This window comes from Panthera pardus, unplaced genomic scaffold, assembly GCF_024362965.1.
Source record: "Panthera pardus isolate Hobbes unplaced genomic scaffold, ASM2436296v1 HiC_scaffold_27, whole genome shotgun sequence".
Classification (NCBI taxonomy): Eukaryota; Metazoa; Chordata; class Mammalia; order Carnivora; family Felidae; genus Panthera; species Panthera pardus.
The window spans coordinates 72,316,658-72,328,400 of record NW_026526843.1 but is presented as its reverse complement, the minus strand read 5'-3'; positions in this window follow the sequence as shown (position 1 = coordinate 72,328,400).

Genomic DNA, 11,743 nt, shown 5'->3' with positions numbered 1-11,743 from the left:
TTAATTGGGAACAAGGACACTTTAGCCTGGGGACATTCTCCCACCTGGCACAACCATGCTGTCTTTTATTTTTTATTCATTTATTTTTAAGTTTGTATGTATTTATTCATTTAAGTAGTCTCTACATCCAACATGGGGCTCAAACTAATGACCCTGAAATCAAGAGTCACATGCTCTTCCAACTGAACCAGCCAGGCACTCCTATCTTTTATTTTTTTAATCACAAGTCCCTTCCAGCTAAGATGGAGCATGCTTCAAGGCCAGAATTAGGGGCCTTTCTACAAGTTCAGTCTCACAGGCTCACCCAACTTTTGTACTCTCAGCATAAGTGCTCTACCTCTTTTGATCCTACTTAGCAAACTGAGTATAAGAACCGGGAGCCATATTAGACCATTGACAACACTTACCTAAGTGAACTGAAGTGAAAGGACATTTGATGGTACATCAGCTAGGAGACAGCATAATCAAAATTTGTATTTGAAGAAAAGGTAGGAAGGAACATTTACAGAACATTTATAAGTCATGAAAATGTGTCCCTTTGTAGCTTACACCAGTCCTATGAGATAGGGATTACTATGCCCATTATACAGATTAAGAACCTTGTACTCCATAATGCTTCCTGGATGATAGGAGGAAGCCTGAGACAAAGGTACCAGGGAAACTTCAGGGTCCACAAGCTTTTTCCTCATTATTTGGAAAATGACCTTAGGCAGCATATATGAAACTACTGTACACCACCATAACTTGTCTAATAATACTATAATAGTGACTAACCTTCACTGAGCACTTGCTAGGTACTGTTCTAAGTGTTTTACATGGATTAATTTATCTCATTTTTACAAAAACCGTATGGAGCCAAAAACATTGGAATCATCCTTGTCTCTTCTTTTTTCTCACATCTCATACATATTCAATCCCTCAGCACAATTAATCAGCTTTGTCTTCAAAATATACTATGAATCCCACAACTTCTCAGCACATTCACTGCAACTACTCTGTTGCAAGCCACCATCACCTTTCAGTTGGATTACTGCCAGAGCCTCAATAAGTCTCCTTGCTCTTGAATTTACTCCACTCCAGTCAATTCTTAGCACAGCAGTCAGAGTGATCCTTTGAAAATGTAAATCAGCTCAAGTCTACCAAAATCATTCCAGTGGCTGGCTTCTAAATCAGAGTAAAAGACAAAGTACTTAACAATAGTCTACACTCCTCCTGACTTCATCCCACCTCCACCATCCTACTCTTATATCTCTCATTTCATCTCCTACCACTGCCCTTTGACCACCATATCCAATAGCACTGGATGCTTTGCTGTATCTTTCAACACTCAAAACATTCTTTCTTTCTTTTTTTTAATATGAAATTTATTGTCAAATTGGTTTCCATACAACACCCAGTGCCCATCCCAACAGGTGCCCTCCTCAATGCCCATCATCCACCCTCTCCTCCCTCCCACCCCCCATCAACCCTCAGTTTATTCTCAGTTTTTAAGAGTATCTTATGGTTTGGCTCTCTCCCTCTCTAACTTTTTTTTTTCCCTTCCCCTCCCCCATGGTCTTCTTTTAAGTTTCTCAGGATCCACATAATATTGCAAATATATGGTATCTGTCTTTCTCTGTGTGACTTATTTCACTTAGCATAACACTCTCCAGTTTCATCCACGTTGTTACAAAAGGCCATATTTCATTCTTTCTCATTGCCAAGTAGTATTTCATTGTGTATATGAACCACAATTTCTTTATCCATTCATCAGTCTGGAAAACTGTGTGGAGTTTCTTCAAAAAATTAAAAATCAATATACCCTATGACCCAGAAATAGCACTACTAGGAATTTACCCAAGGGATACAGGAGTGTTGATGCATAGGGGCACTTGTACCCCGATGTTTATAGCAGCACTTTCAACAATAGCCAAATTATGGAAAAAGCTTAAATGTCCATCAACGGATGAATGGATAAAGGAATTGTGATTTATAAACACTCAAAGCATTCTTCAGATTGTGTTTGTACTTGCTGTTCCTTCAGCCGGGGCAACTCTTCCCTCGTATATTTGCATAGATTCTTCCCTCACTTCTTCTAAGTATCTGCTCAAATTTCACCTTATAAGAGAGGACTTTCCTAAATACCCTATCTAATATAGAATAATGGAATTGCCAAGGCCTTTTGGAATTTTTCTCAGCACCAGACCCCAAGGACATGAAGGGGGATGTAAGGGTCAATAGAGTTAAGACTCTCAGCTCTGCCCTCTATGGGGAGACATTCTGGCTCCCATACCTGAGCAGAAGTGAGGTTGAGTCAGCTCATTTCTGGGGAGATCTACTCTTTAGGTGGGCAGGAGTCACTTAATGAACTCAAACCAAGTGCTCTCAGGTAAAGGGTATTTTTGATTACACCTCACTGCTGGAATCAGACTGAAATGACATAACAGACAGGGACAACCTACCCCCTGCCTATCTTTGGGGCCAGAGATGCTCTTATGGGGCCCAGTGAGAGATTCAGGACCCCCTGATGCCATACTCATCTCTCTTTCAGAGGTTACCTAGGATCACTTGGGGGGAATATTGGCCTTGGGAATATTGGCAGAAGCAGAGACCTAAGGCACCAGGGGATACTGAGGCATATGGGGCATTCCCTGTGGAATCTAGCATCTATAAGGATGTATATACCTGAATACCAAGATAAGTTCCTGGTGCCCTTATGTCAGCCTATGTGATGTGTATAGATAACCATGGCCATCGATGTCTGAGGCAATGGCATATACAACAGTCTTGGATCTTCTGAATTAGAAAGGTGGGGTATAAGAAAGAGTTACTTCTAAGCCTGGAAGTTTTCAAAGTTCAGTTAAGCCCTAGTTTAATTAAACAGTCTTTTCGCTTATCCTTACATCTTTCTTTCTACTTGCCCAAGATGGCTATTTCAAACTTACTCCTCTTATTCAAGCACCCAACATTAATATATAATACCCAAAACTCCTAGTAGATAAGACTTCTTCTGCAGTTTCACTGAGACCATAACATAGCACCATGCTAGAAACTTCTGAACAACCTCTTATCCCTCTACCTTCAAGCTTATCCTTGTCTTTATATAAGAGTTATTTTTGTTCCAGACTAATCTATCTCCCCACTTTATCTATTCTGCTTTGATTTACCTGCTATCTTCTCAGTCTCTCTTCCTCTGGATCATTCCTCTAAACTCTGTCTTTCTATTTTGAGCCAAGATTCTGGAAAGCATTTTCCATAGTCATTGTTTCCATATCCTTACCTCTAACTCTTAATTTCTAAACTCACTACATTCTTATCTCTTCAGGATAGCCCATGAATTCCTTACTGTCAAACCAATGGTTTCTTCCTGTCGTCTTATTTGAATTCTCTGAAACATACAAAATTATGTTTTTCTTTTCTTTACTGTCTAACTGCCTTGAATTTCATGGAACCCATGACTCCTGTTTCATTTCTTTTCTTTATAACTTTTCCCATGCTCTCCTTCTCCATTTGTCCCTCAAATGCTGAGGTTTTCCAAGCCCCCCCAACACCCACCACACACACACACACACACACACACACACACATTGGACTCCTTTCTTGATTCTAAGTTCTTTCCCTGGAACCTATGTGGCAGAGATCTTACCTGCCATCTCACTGATTGATTAATTCTCACATAGAAAACAGAACCTAAAGCATACTAAGGGTTCAATATATCCTTGTTGAGTAAATGAGTGAATAAACAACTGAATGGAGGAGAATGTTCACCTTTGAATTAATCCTTCTTCAATGAACACCCTGACCTCAGGTGAGGCACCATACAAAGAAGATACCCAAAAAGAACATTTATGCCTATACACAAAATAATAACAATAACCAACACTTGATCAGCACATGGATTAACTCTGTATTTCAGGCCCTGTGCTCAGTGTTCTACATGGAATATTTAATTTAATCTTTTAATAACCTTATGAGGTAAATACCATATCCTTCTTGTTTTATAAATGAAGAAATTGAGTCACAGAAATGAGAGGTAACTTGTTCATGTGGCCACAACTTGTGACAACTGACCCGACTCCCAAGAATAGTTGATGTCTAATTATTTACTACTGCACTCAAAAGTAGAATCTTTCCTTTCCAATCAGACTTTTCTCATCTTCTCTGGACAGCTATTTTAAACCACTAGCTTTTTAAATAAGTTTTTACTCAGGATTTGGGCTAAAGATGGCGGCATAGGAGGGTGCTGAGCTCACCTCGTCCTGCTGATAACTTAGATTCCACCCACACCTGCCTAAATAACCCAGAAAACTGCCAGAAGACTAGCAGAATGGACTCTCTAATGCCAAGCTTAGATAAGAGGCCCAAGGAAGAGGGTAGGAAGGGGGCGGAGAGGTGGTGCACACTACATGGGCTGGTCAGAGGGAGCCAGGTGGTGGAGGGACAGCCCATTCGGCAAGGCAGAGCCCCCGAAGTCTGGCTTGCACAAGTGGAGGGGCCAGACTCTGTGAGTTCTGACAGCCAGCGGGACTTAGCATCTGGAATGTTAAAAGTCAACAGCTCTGCTCGGAGAGTGGGAGGGCAAGAGGACACCAGGAGGGAGAGTTGTTGAGGCCTGGAAGACAGAACTCAGCTCAGCGGGGAACAATGGTGCTGACAAGCACCATCTCCCTCACCCATCCCCCAGCCATAATCCCAAAGGGAACCAGTTCCCATCACCGAACTTGCTTGTGCCACGCAAGCACCCAATGTATGCTTCTGTGGATGGATCCCTCCCATGGGTCAGCCTGCCTCCTGGAGCTGCAGGGGCCTTCCTGCAGGGGACCACCAATGGCAAAGCTAGCTAAGCCTTCCCTTCCTGCCCCTTTGCACCTTGCTAATATGCAAGATCCCATCAAAACAGCACCACAAGCCTAGCAGTGTGAAAGTAATCTGGAAAGGGGCCATGCCACTCCACAGTGAGTCCTGCCCCTGGGAGAGGGGAAGATAAGGTACACAACAGTCTGCCTGTAGCCCCAGCGGTGGGCTGGGGGTAGACATCAGGTCTGACTATGGCCCCGCCCACCAACGCAAGTTACTCCAGACAACACAGAGGAAGAGCCCTGCAGTTCCATGCCACTCCAAGAACTATCCAAAATGAAGAAACAGAAGAATTCTCCTCAAAAGAAACTCCAGGAAGTAGCGACAGCTAACAAACTGATCAAAAACAATTTAGGCAATATAACAGAAGATGAATTTAAGATAATAGTCATAAAACTAATCGCTGGGCTTGACACAAGAATAGAGGACAGCAGAGAATCTATTGGTAGAGAGATCGAGGGACTAAGAAACAGTCAGGAGGAGGTAAAAAAATGCTATAAATGAGATGCAAAATAAGATGGAGGTGACCACAATACGGATTGATGAGGCAGAGGAGAGAATAGGTGAATTCGAAGATAAAATTATGGAAAAAGAGGAAGCTGATAAAAAGAGAGATAAAAAAATCCAGGAGTATGAGGGAAGAATTAGAGAACTAAGTGATGCAATCAAACATAACAATATCCGTATCATAGGAATTCCAGAAGAGGAAGAGAGAGAAAGAGGGGCTGAAGGTGTACTTAAACAAATCATAGCTGAGAACTTCCCTGATCTGGGGAAGGAAAAAGGCATTGAAATCCAAGAGGCACAGAGAACTCTCTTCAGATGTAACTTGAATCAATCTTCTGCAAAACATATTATAGTGAAACTGGCAAAATACAAAGATAAAGAGAAAATTCTGAAAGCAGCTAGGGATAAACACGCTGTAACATATAAAGGGAGACCCATAAGACTAGTGGCAGACCTATATACTGAAACGTGGCAGGCCAGAAAAGAATGGCAGGAAATTTTCAATGTGATGAACAGAAAAACTATGCAGCCAAGAATCCTTTATCCAGCAAGCGTGTCATTCAAAATAGAAGGAGAGAAAAAGGTCTTCCCAAAGAAACAAAAACTGAAGGAATTCATCACCACTAAACCAGCCCTACAAGAGATCTAAGGGGCATTCTATGAGTAAAATGTTGCAAGGACAACAAAGTACCAGAGACATCACTACAAGCAGGAAACCTACAGACATCACAATGACTCTAAACCCATATCTTTCTATAATAACACTGAATGTAAATGGACTCAATGCTCCAACCAAAAGACATAGAGTATCAGAATGGATAAAAAAAAGACCCATCTGTTTTCTGTCTACAAGAGACTCATTTTAGACCTGAGGACACCTTCAGACTGAAAGTGAGGGGATGCAGAACTATCTATCATGCTACTGGAAGTCAAAAGAAAGCTGGAGTAGCCATACTTATATCAGACAAACTAGACTTTAAATTAAAGGCTGCAACAAGAGATGAAGAAGGGCATTATATAATAGTTACAAGGTCTATCCATCTGGAAGAGGTAACAATTATACATGTCTATGCACCGAATACGGGAGCTCCCAAATATATAAAACAATTACTCACAAACATAAGCAACCTTATGGATAAGAATGTGGTAATTGCAGGGGACTTTAATACTCCACTTACAACAATGGATCGATCATCTAGACACAGGATCAATAAAGAAACAAGGACCCTGAATGATACATTGGATCACCTGGACTTGACAGATCTATTTAGAACTCTGCATCCCAAAGCAACAGAATGTACTTTCTTCTAGAGTGCACATGGAACATTCTCCAAGATAGATCACATACTGGGTCACAAAACAGCCCTTCATAAGTATACAAGAACTGAGATCACCATACATACTTTCAGAGGAAAATTCTATGAAGCTTGAAATCAACCACAGGAAAAAGTCTGGAAAACCTCCAAAACCATGGAGGTTAAAGAACACCCTACTAAAGAATGAGTGGGTCAACCAGGCAATTACAGAAGAAATTAAAAAATACATGGAAACAAATGAACATGAAAAGACAACAATCCAAATGCTTTGAGATCCAGCAAAGGCAGTCCTGAGAGGAAAATACATTGAAATCCAGGTCTATCTCAAGAAAGAAGACAAATCCCAAATACACAATTTAACAGCACACCTAAAGGAAATAGAAGAACAGCAAAGACACCCCAAAGCCAGCAGAAGAAGAGAAATAATGAAGACCATAGCAAAAATAAACAATATAGAATCTACAAAAACCGTATAGCAGTTCAATGAAACCAAGAGTTGTATTTTGAAAAAATAAACAAAATGGATACACCTCTAGCCAGGCTTCTCAAAAAGAAAAGGAAGAATACCCAGATAAAATCATGAATGAAAATGGAATTATTACAACCAATCCCTCAGAAATACAAGCAATGATCATGGAATACTATGAAAAAATTATATGCCAACAAACTGGACAACCTGGAAGAAATGGACAAATTCCTAAGTACCCACACACTTCCAAAACTCAAACAGGAAGAAAAAGAAAATGAACTGACCCATAACCAGCAAATAAATTGAATCAGTTATAAAAAATCTTCCAACAAATAAGAGTCCAGGACCAGATGGCTTCCCAGGGGAATTCTACCAGACATTTAAAGCAGAGATAATACCTATCCTTCTCAAGCTGTTCCAAAAAAATAGAAAGGGAAGGAAAACTTCCAGACTCATTCTATGAAGCCAGCATTACTTTGATTCCTAAACCAGACAGAGACTCAGCCAAAAAAGAGAACTACAGGCCAATATCCCTAATGAATATGGATGCAAAAATTCTCAATAAGATAATGGAAATTCGAATTCAACAGCATATGAAACGAATTATTCACCATGATCAAGTGGGGCTCATTCCTGGGATGCAGGGCTGGTTCACCTTCTGAAAATCAATCAATTTGCTACATCACATTAATAAAAGAAAACATAAGAACCATATGATCCTATCAATCGATGCAGAAAAAGCATTTGACAAAATTCAGCATCCTTTCGTAATAAACTTCCTCGAGAAAGTCGGGATAGAAGGAACATCCTTAAACATCATAAAATCCATTTATGAAAACCCCACAGCTAATATCATCTTCAATGGGGAAAAACTGAAAGCTTTCCCCATGAGATCAGGGAAAGGACATGGATGTCTACTCTCACTACTGTTGTTTAACATAGTGTTGGAAGTGCTAGCATCAGCAATCAGACAACAAAATGAAATCAAAGGCATCCAAATTGGCAAAGATGAAGTCAAACTTTCACTTTTTGCAGATGACATGATATTATACATGGAAAACCTGATAGACTCCACCAAAAGTCTGGTAGAATGGATACATGAATTCAGCAAAGTCACAGGATACAAAATCAATGTACAGAACTCAGTTGCATTCTTATACACTAATAATGAAGCAACAGAAAGACAAATAAAGAAACTGATCCCATTCACAATTGCACGAAGAAGCATAAAATGCCTAGGAATTAACCTAACCAAAGATGTAAATTATCTGTATGCTGAAGACTATAGAAATCTTAAGAAGGAAATTGAAGAAGATATAAAGAAATGGAACAGCATTCCATTATCATGGATTGGAAGAATAAATATTGTTAAAATGTCAATACTACCCAAATCTATCTACATATTCTATGCAATTGCAATCAAAATTGCACCAGCATTCTTCTCGAAGCTGGAACAAGCAATCCTAAAATTTGTATGGAACCACAAAAGACTCCAAGTAGCCAAAGCAATTTTGAAGAAGAAGACCAAAGCAGGAGGCATCACAATCCCAGACTTCAGCCTCTACTATAAAGCTGTAATCATTAAGACAGCATGGTATTGGCACAAAAACAGACACACAGACCAATGGAATAGAATAGAAACCCCAGAACTAGACCCACAAAAGTATGCACAACTAATTTTTGACAAAGCAGGAAAGAATATCCAAAGGAAAAAAGACAGTCTCTTTAACAAATGGTGCTGGGAGGGCTGGACAGCAACCTGCAGAACAATTAAACTAGACCACTTTCTTACACCATTCACAAAAAAAAAAAAAACCTCAAGATGGATAAAGGACCTGAATGTGAGACAGGAAACCATCAAAACCCTAGAGGAGAAAGCAGGAAAAAAACCTCTCTGACCTCAGCCCCAGCAATTTCTTACTTGACACATCCAAAAGGCAAGGGAATTGAAAGCAAAAATGAACTATTGGGACCTCATGAAGATTAAAAGCTTCTGCACTGCAAGGAAACAATAAAAAAAACTAAAAGGCAACCAACGGAATGGGAAAAGATATTTGCAAATGACATATTGGACAAAGGGCTAGTATCCAAAATGTATAAAGAGCTCACCAAACTCCACACCTGAAAAACAAATCATCCAGTGAAGAAATGGGCAGAAAACATGTATAAACACTTCTCTAAAGAAGACATCCAGATTGCCAGCAGGCACATGAAAAGATGCACAATGTCGCTCCTCATCAGGGAAATACAAATCAAAACCACTCTCATATGACCTCACACCAGTCAGAGTGGCTAAAATGAACAAATCAGGAGACTATAGATGCTGGCGAGGATGTGCAGAAACGGGAATCCTCTGTTCTTGCACTGGTGGTGGGAATGCAAACTGGTACAGGCGCTCTTAAAAAGAGTGTGGAGGTTCCTAAAAAAATTAAAAATTGACGTACCCTATGACCCAGCAATAGCACTGCTAGGAATTTACCCAAGGGATACAGGAGTGCTGATGCATAGGGGCACTTGTACCCTAATGTTTATAGCAGCACTTTCAACAATAGCCAGATAATGGAAAGAGCCTAAATGTCCGTCAACAAGAAATTGTGGTTTATATACACAATGGAATACTAGTTGGCAATGAGAAAGAATGCAATATAACCTTTTGTAAGCAACGTGGATGGAACTGGAGAGTGTTATGCTAAGTGAAATAAGTCATACAGAGAAAGACCATGTGTTTTCACTCTTATGTGGATCCTGAGAAACTTAACTGATGACCATGAGGGAGGGGAAGGAAAGAAAAAAGGGGTTATAGACAGAGGGAGCCAAAACATAAGAGACTCTTAAAACCTGAGAACAAACTGAGGGTTGATGAGGGTTGGAGGGAGGGGAAGGTGGTTGATGGGTATTGAGGAGGGCACATTTTGGGATGAGCACTGGGTGTTGTATGGAAACCAATTTGACAATAAATTTCATATTAAAATAAATAAATAAAATAAATTAATAAATTAATTAATTGATTAATAAAGTTTTTACTCTGGCAACTAATTCCTAGTCTAGAAAATGAACTTCTCTTCATCAATAAAACAGATTCTGTTAAGTATGAAATCCCTCTACCAAGTCCCCTTATGCCTGTATTGTTCTCTCTTTCTTCAGCCACTCTGGCTTCTCCTCTGGAAGGAAGGGAAATGAGCATGCTAGTCTTCTCCCTCTGCTGCCCCTTATGGACCACGCTTTATCTTTTAACCCTTCTCTCACTGATATCTTTATTATTCACCTTTCTTCTTGGGTCCAGACCCTCTGTCCACAAACATATTGAAATTCCTCCCACTACAAAATAAAATCAAACCTTCTTACACATTGCCTTCTCCTCAAATAACAGCCTCCTCTCTCTTTCTTCCTTAGCCAAATTTCTGGCTACAGTAATCTCGACTCACTGTTTCCATGTTTTTTCATTCTATTAGATTCCGAATCTAATGACGCCTGGCTCATAGCTCTATTTTCTCTCCCTGGGCTCACAAGTGACCTCTTTAACTGCCAAATTTTAAGGAACATTTTCACTTATTTTTAAAATTTATTTGAAGTGTTTTGTCCCCAAAGCTGGGCACTATTTTCTTTGGGAAACATTATTTCTTTTTCTGGAAAACATCACCATCTACTGGTTTCCCTTTATGTCTCTAATCCCTCGTTCTCAGATTGTGTCCCTGCATATTGTCTTTTATCTCACTCTATGAGATTAGTGACTTTGGGGCCCTCATGCCACTTTATACATATGATTTTAATTGCTCAAAGAAAAACCTTTTGAAGTAGGTATTATTTTCCTTATTTTATACATGAGGCAACTTAGGACCAGAGAAGTTAAGTGAATTACTCAAGAGCACACAGCAAGTGCAAGATTAATCCAGTACTATAGTTAGAACCTAACTCTAAGCATGTCACATCATGCTGTGTTGCTGCAGTGAGTATAGCAGTAGAGTGGCTTTGGATTTTGAATTGGTATCCTGGATCTATGACTTACTAATTTATGTGCTACACGACCATAAGCAAGTACTTTAACAACTAAAAGTCTTAGTTCCCTCATCTATAAAATATGAAAAGAAACAAGGTGTCTGGGAAAATTAAAGAGGGACATTTGCAGACTTCTTGATCCAGTTCCAGATACAGGAACTTAATAATTGAGATCTGTTAGAATGATGGTGATAATGATGACTATAGTTATTAATCTTTTGTCCCACAACTAATTTTCTTACCCTTTGTCTAACCTTATTAGTCTTATTTTGTTACTAGTTTCTATTTTTGTTTGTTTTTGCCTTACTAAAACCTCTTTTGAAAGAATATAATTTTGACTGATGCAAGTCAACACTCCCCTGTGTCTTTTTTACACGCTACCTCTGCAGGCCTAGGCTTGGAAACTCAGCACACACAATGACCAGAAGGCTGTGCAACTCTGACTATTTTACACATATATTTGTTGATAATATTACTTTAAAGTAATGGGTACCAAAGCCCTTTAGATTTATGTATACATGTACACATCTAATCCAAACTTTATAACAACAGGAAGGTGGTATTACTATTATGCCAATTTACTAATTGGAAAGGGAAGAAATGCAATCTCTTGAATGTG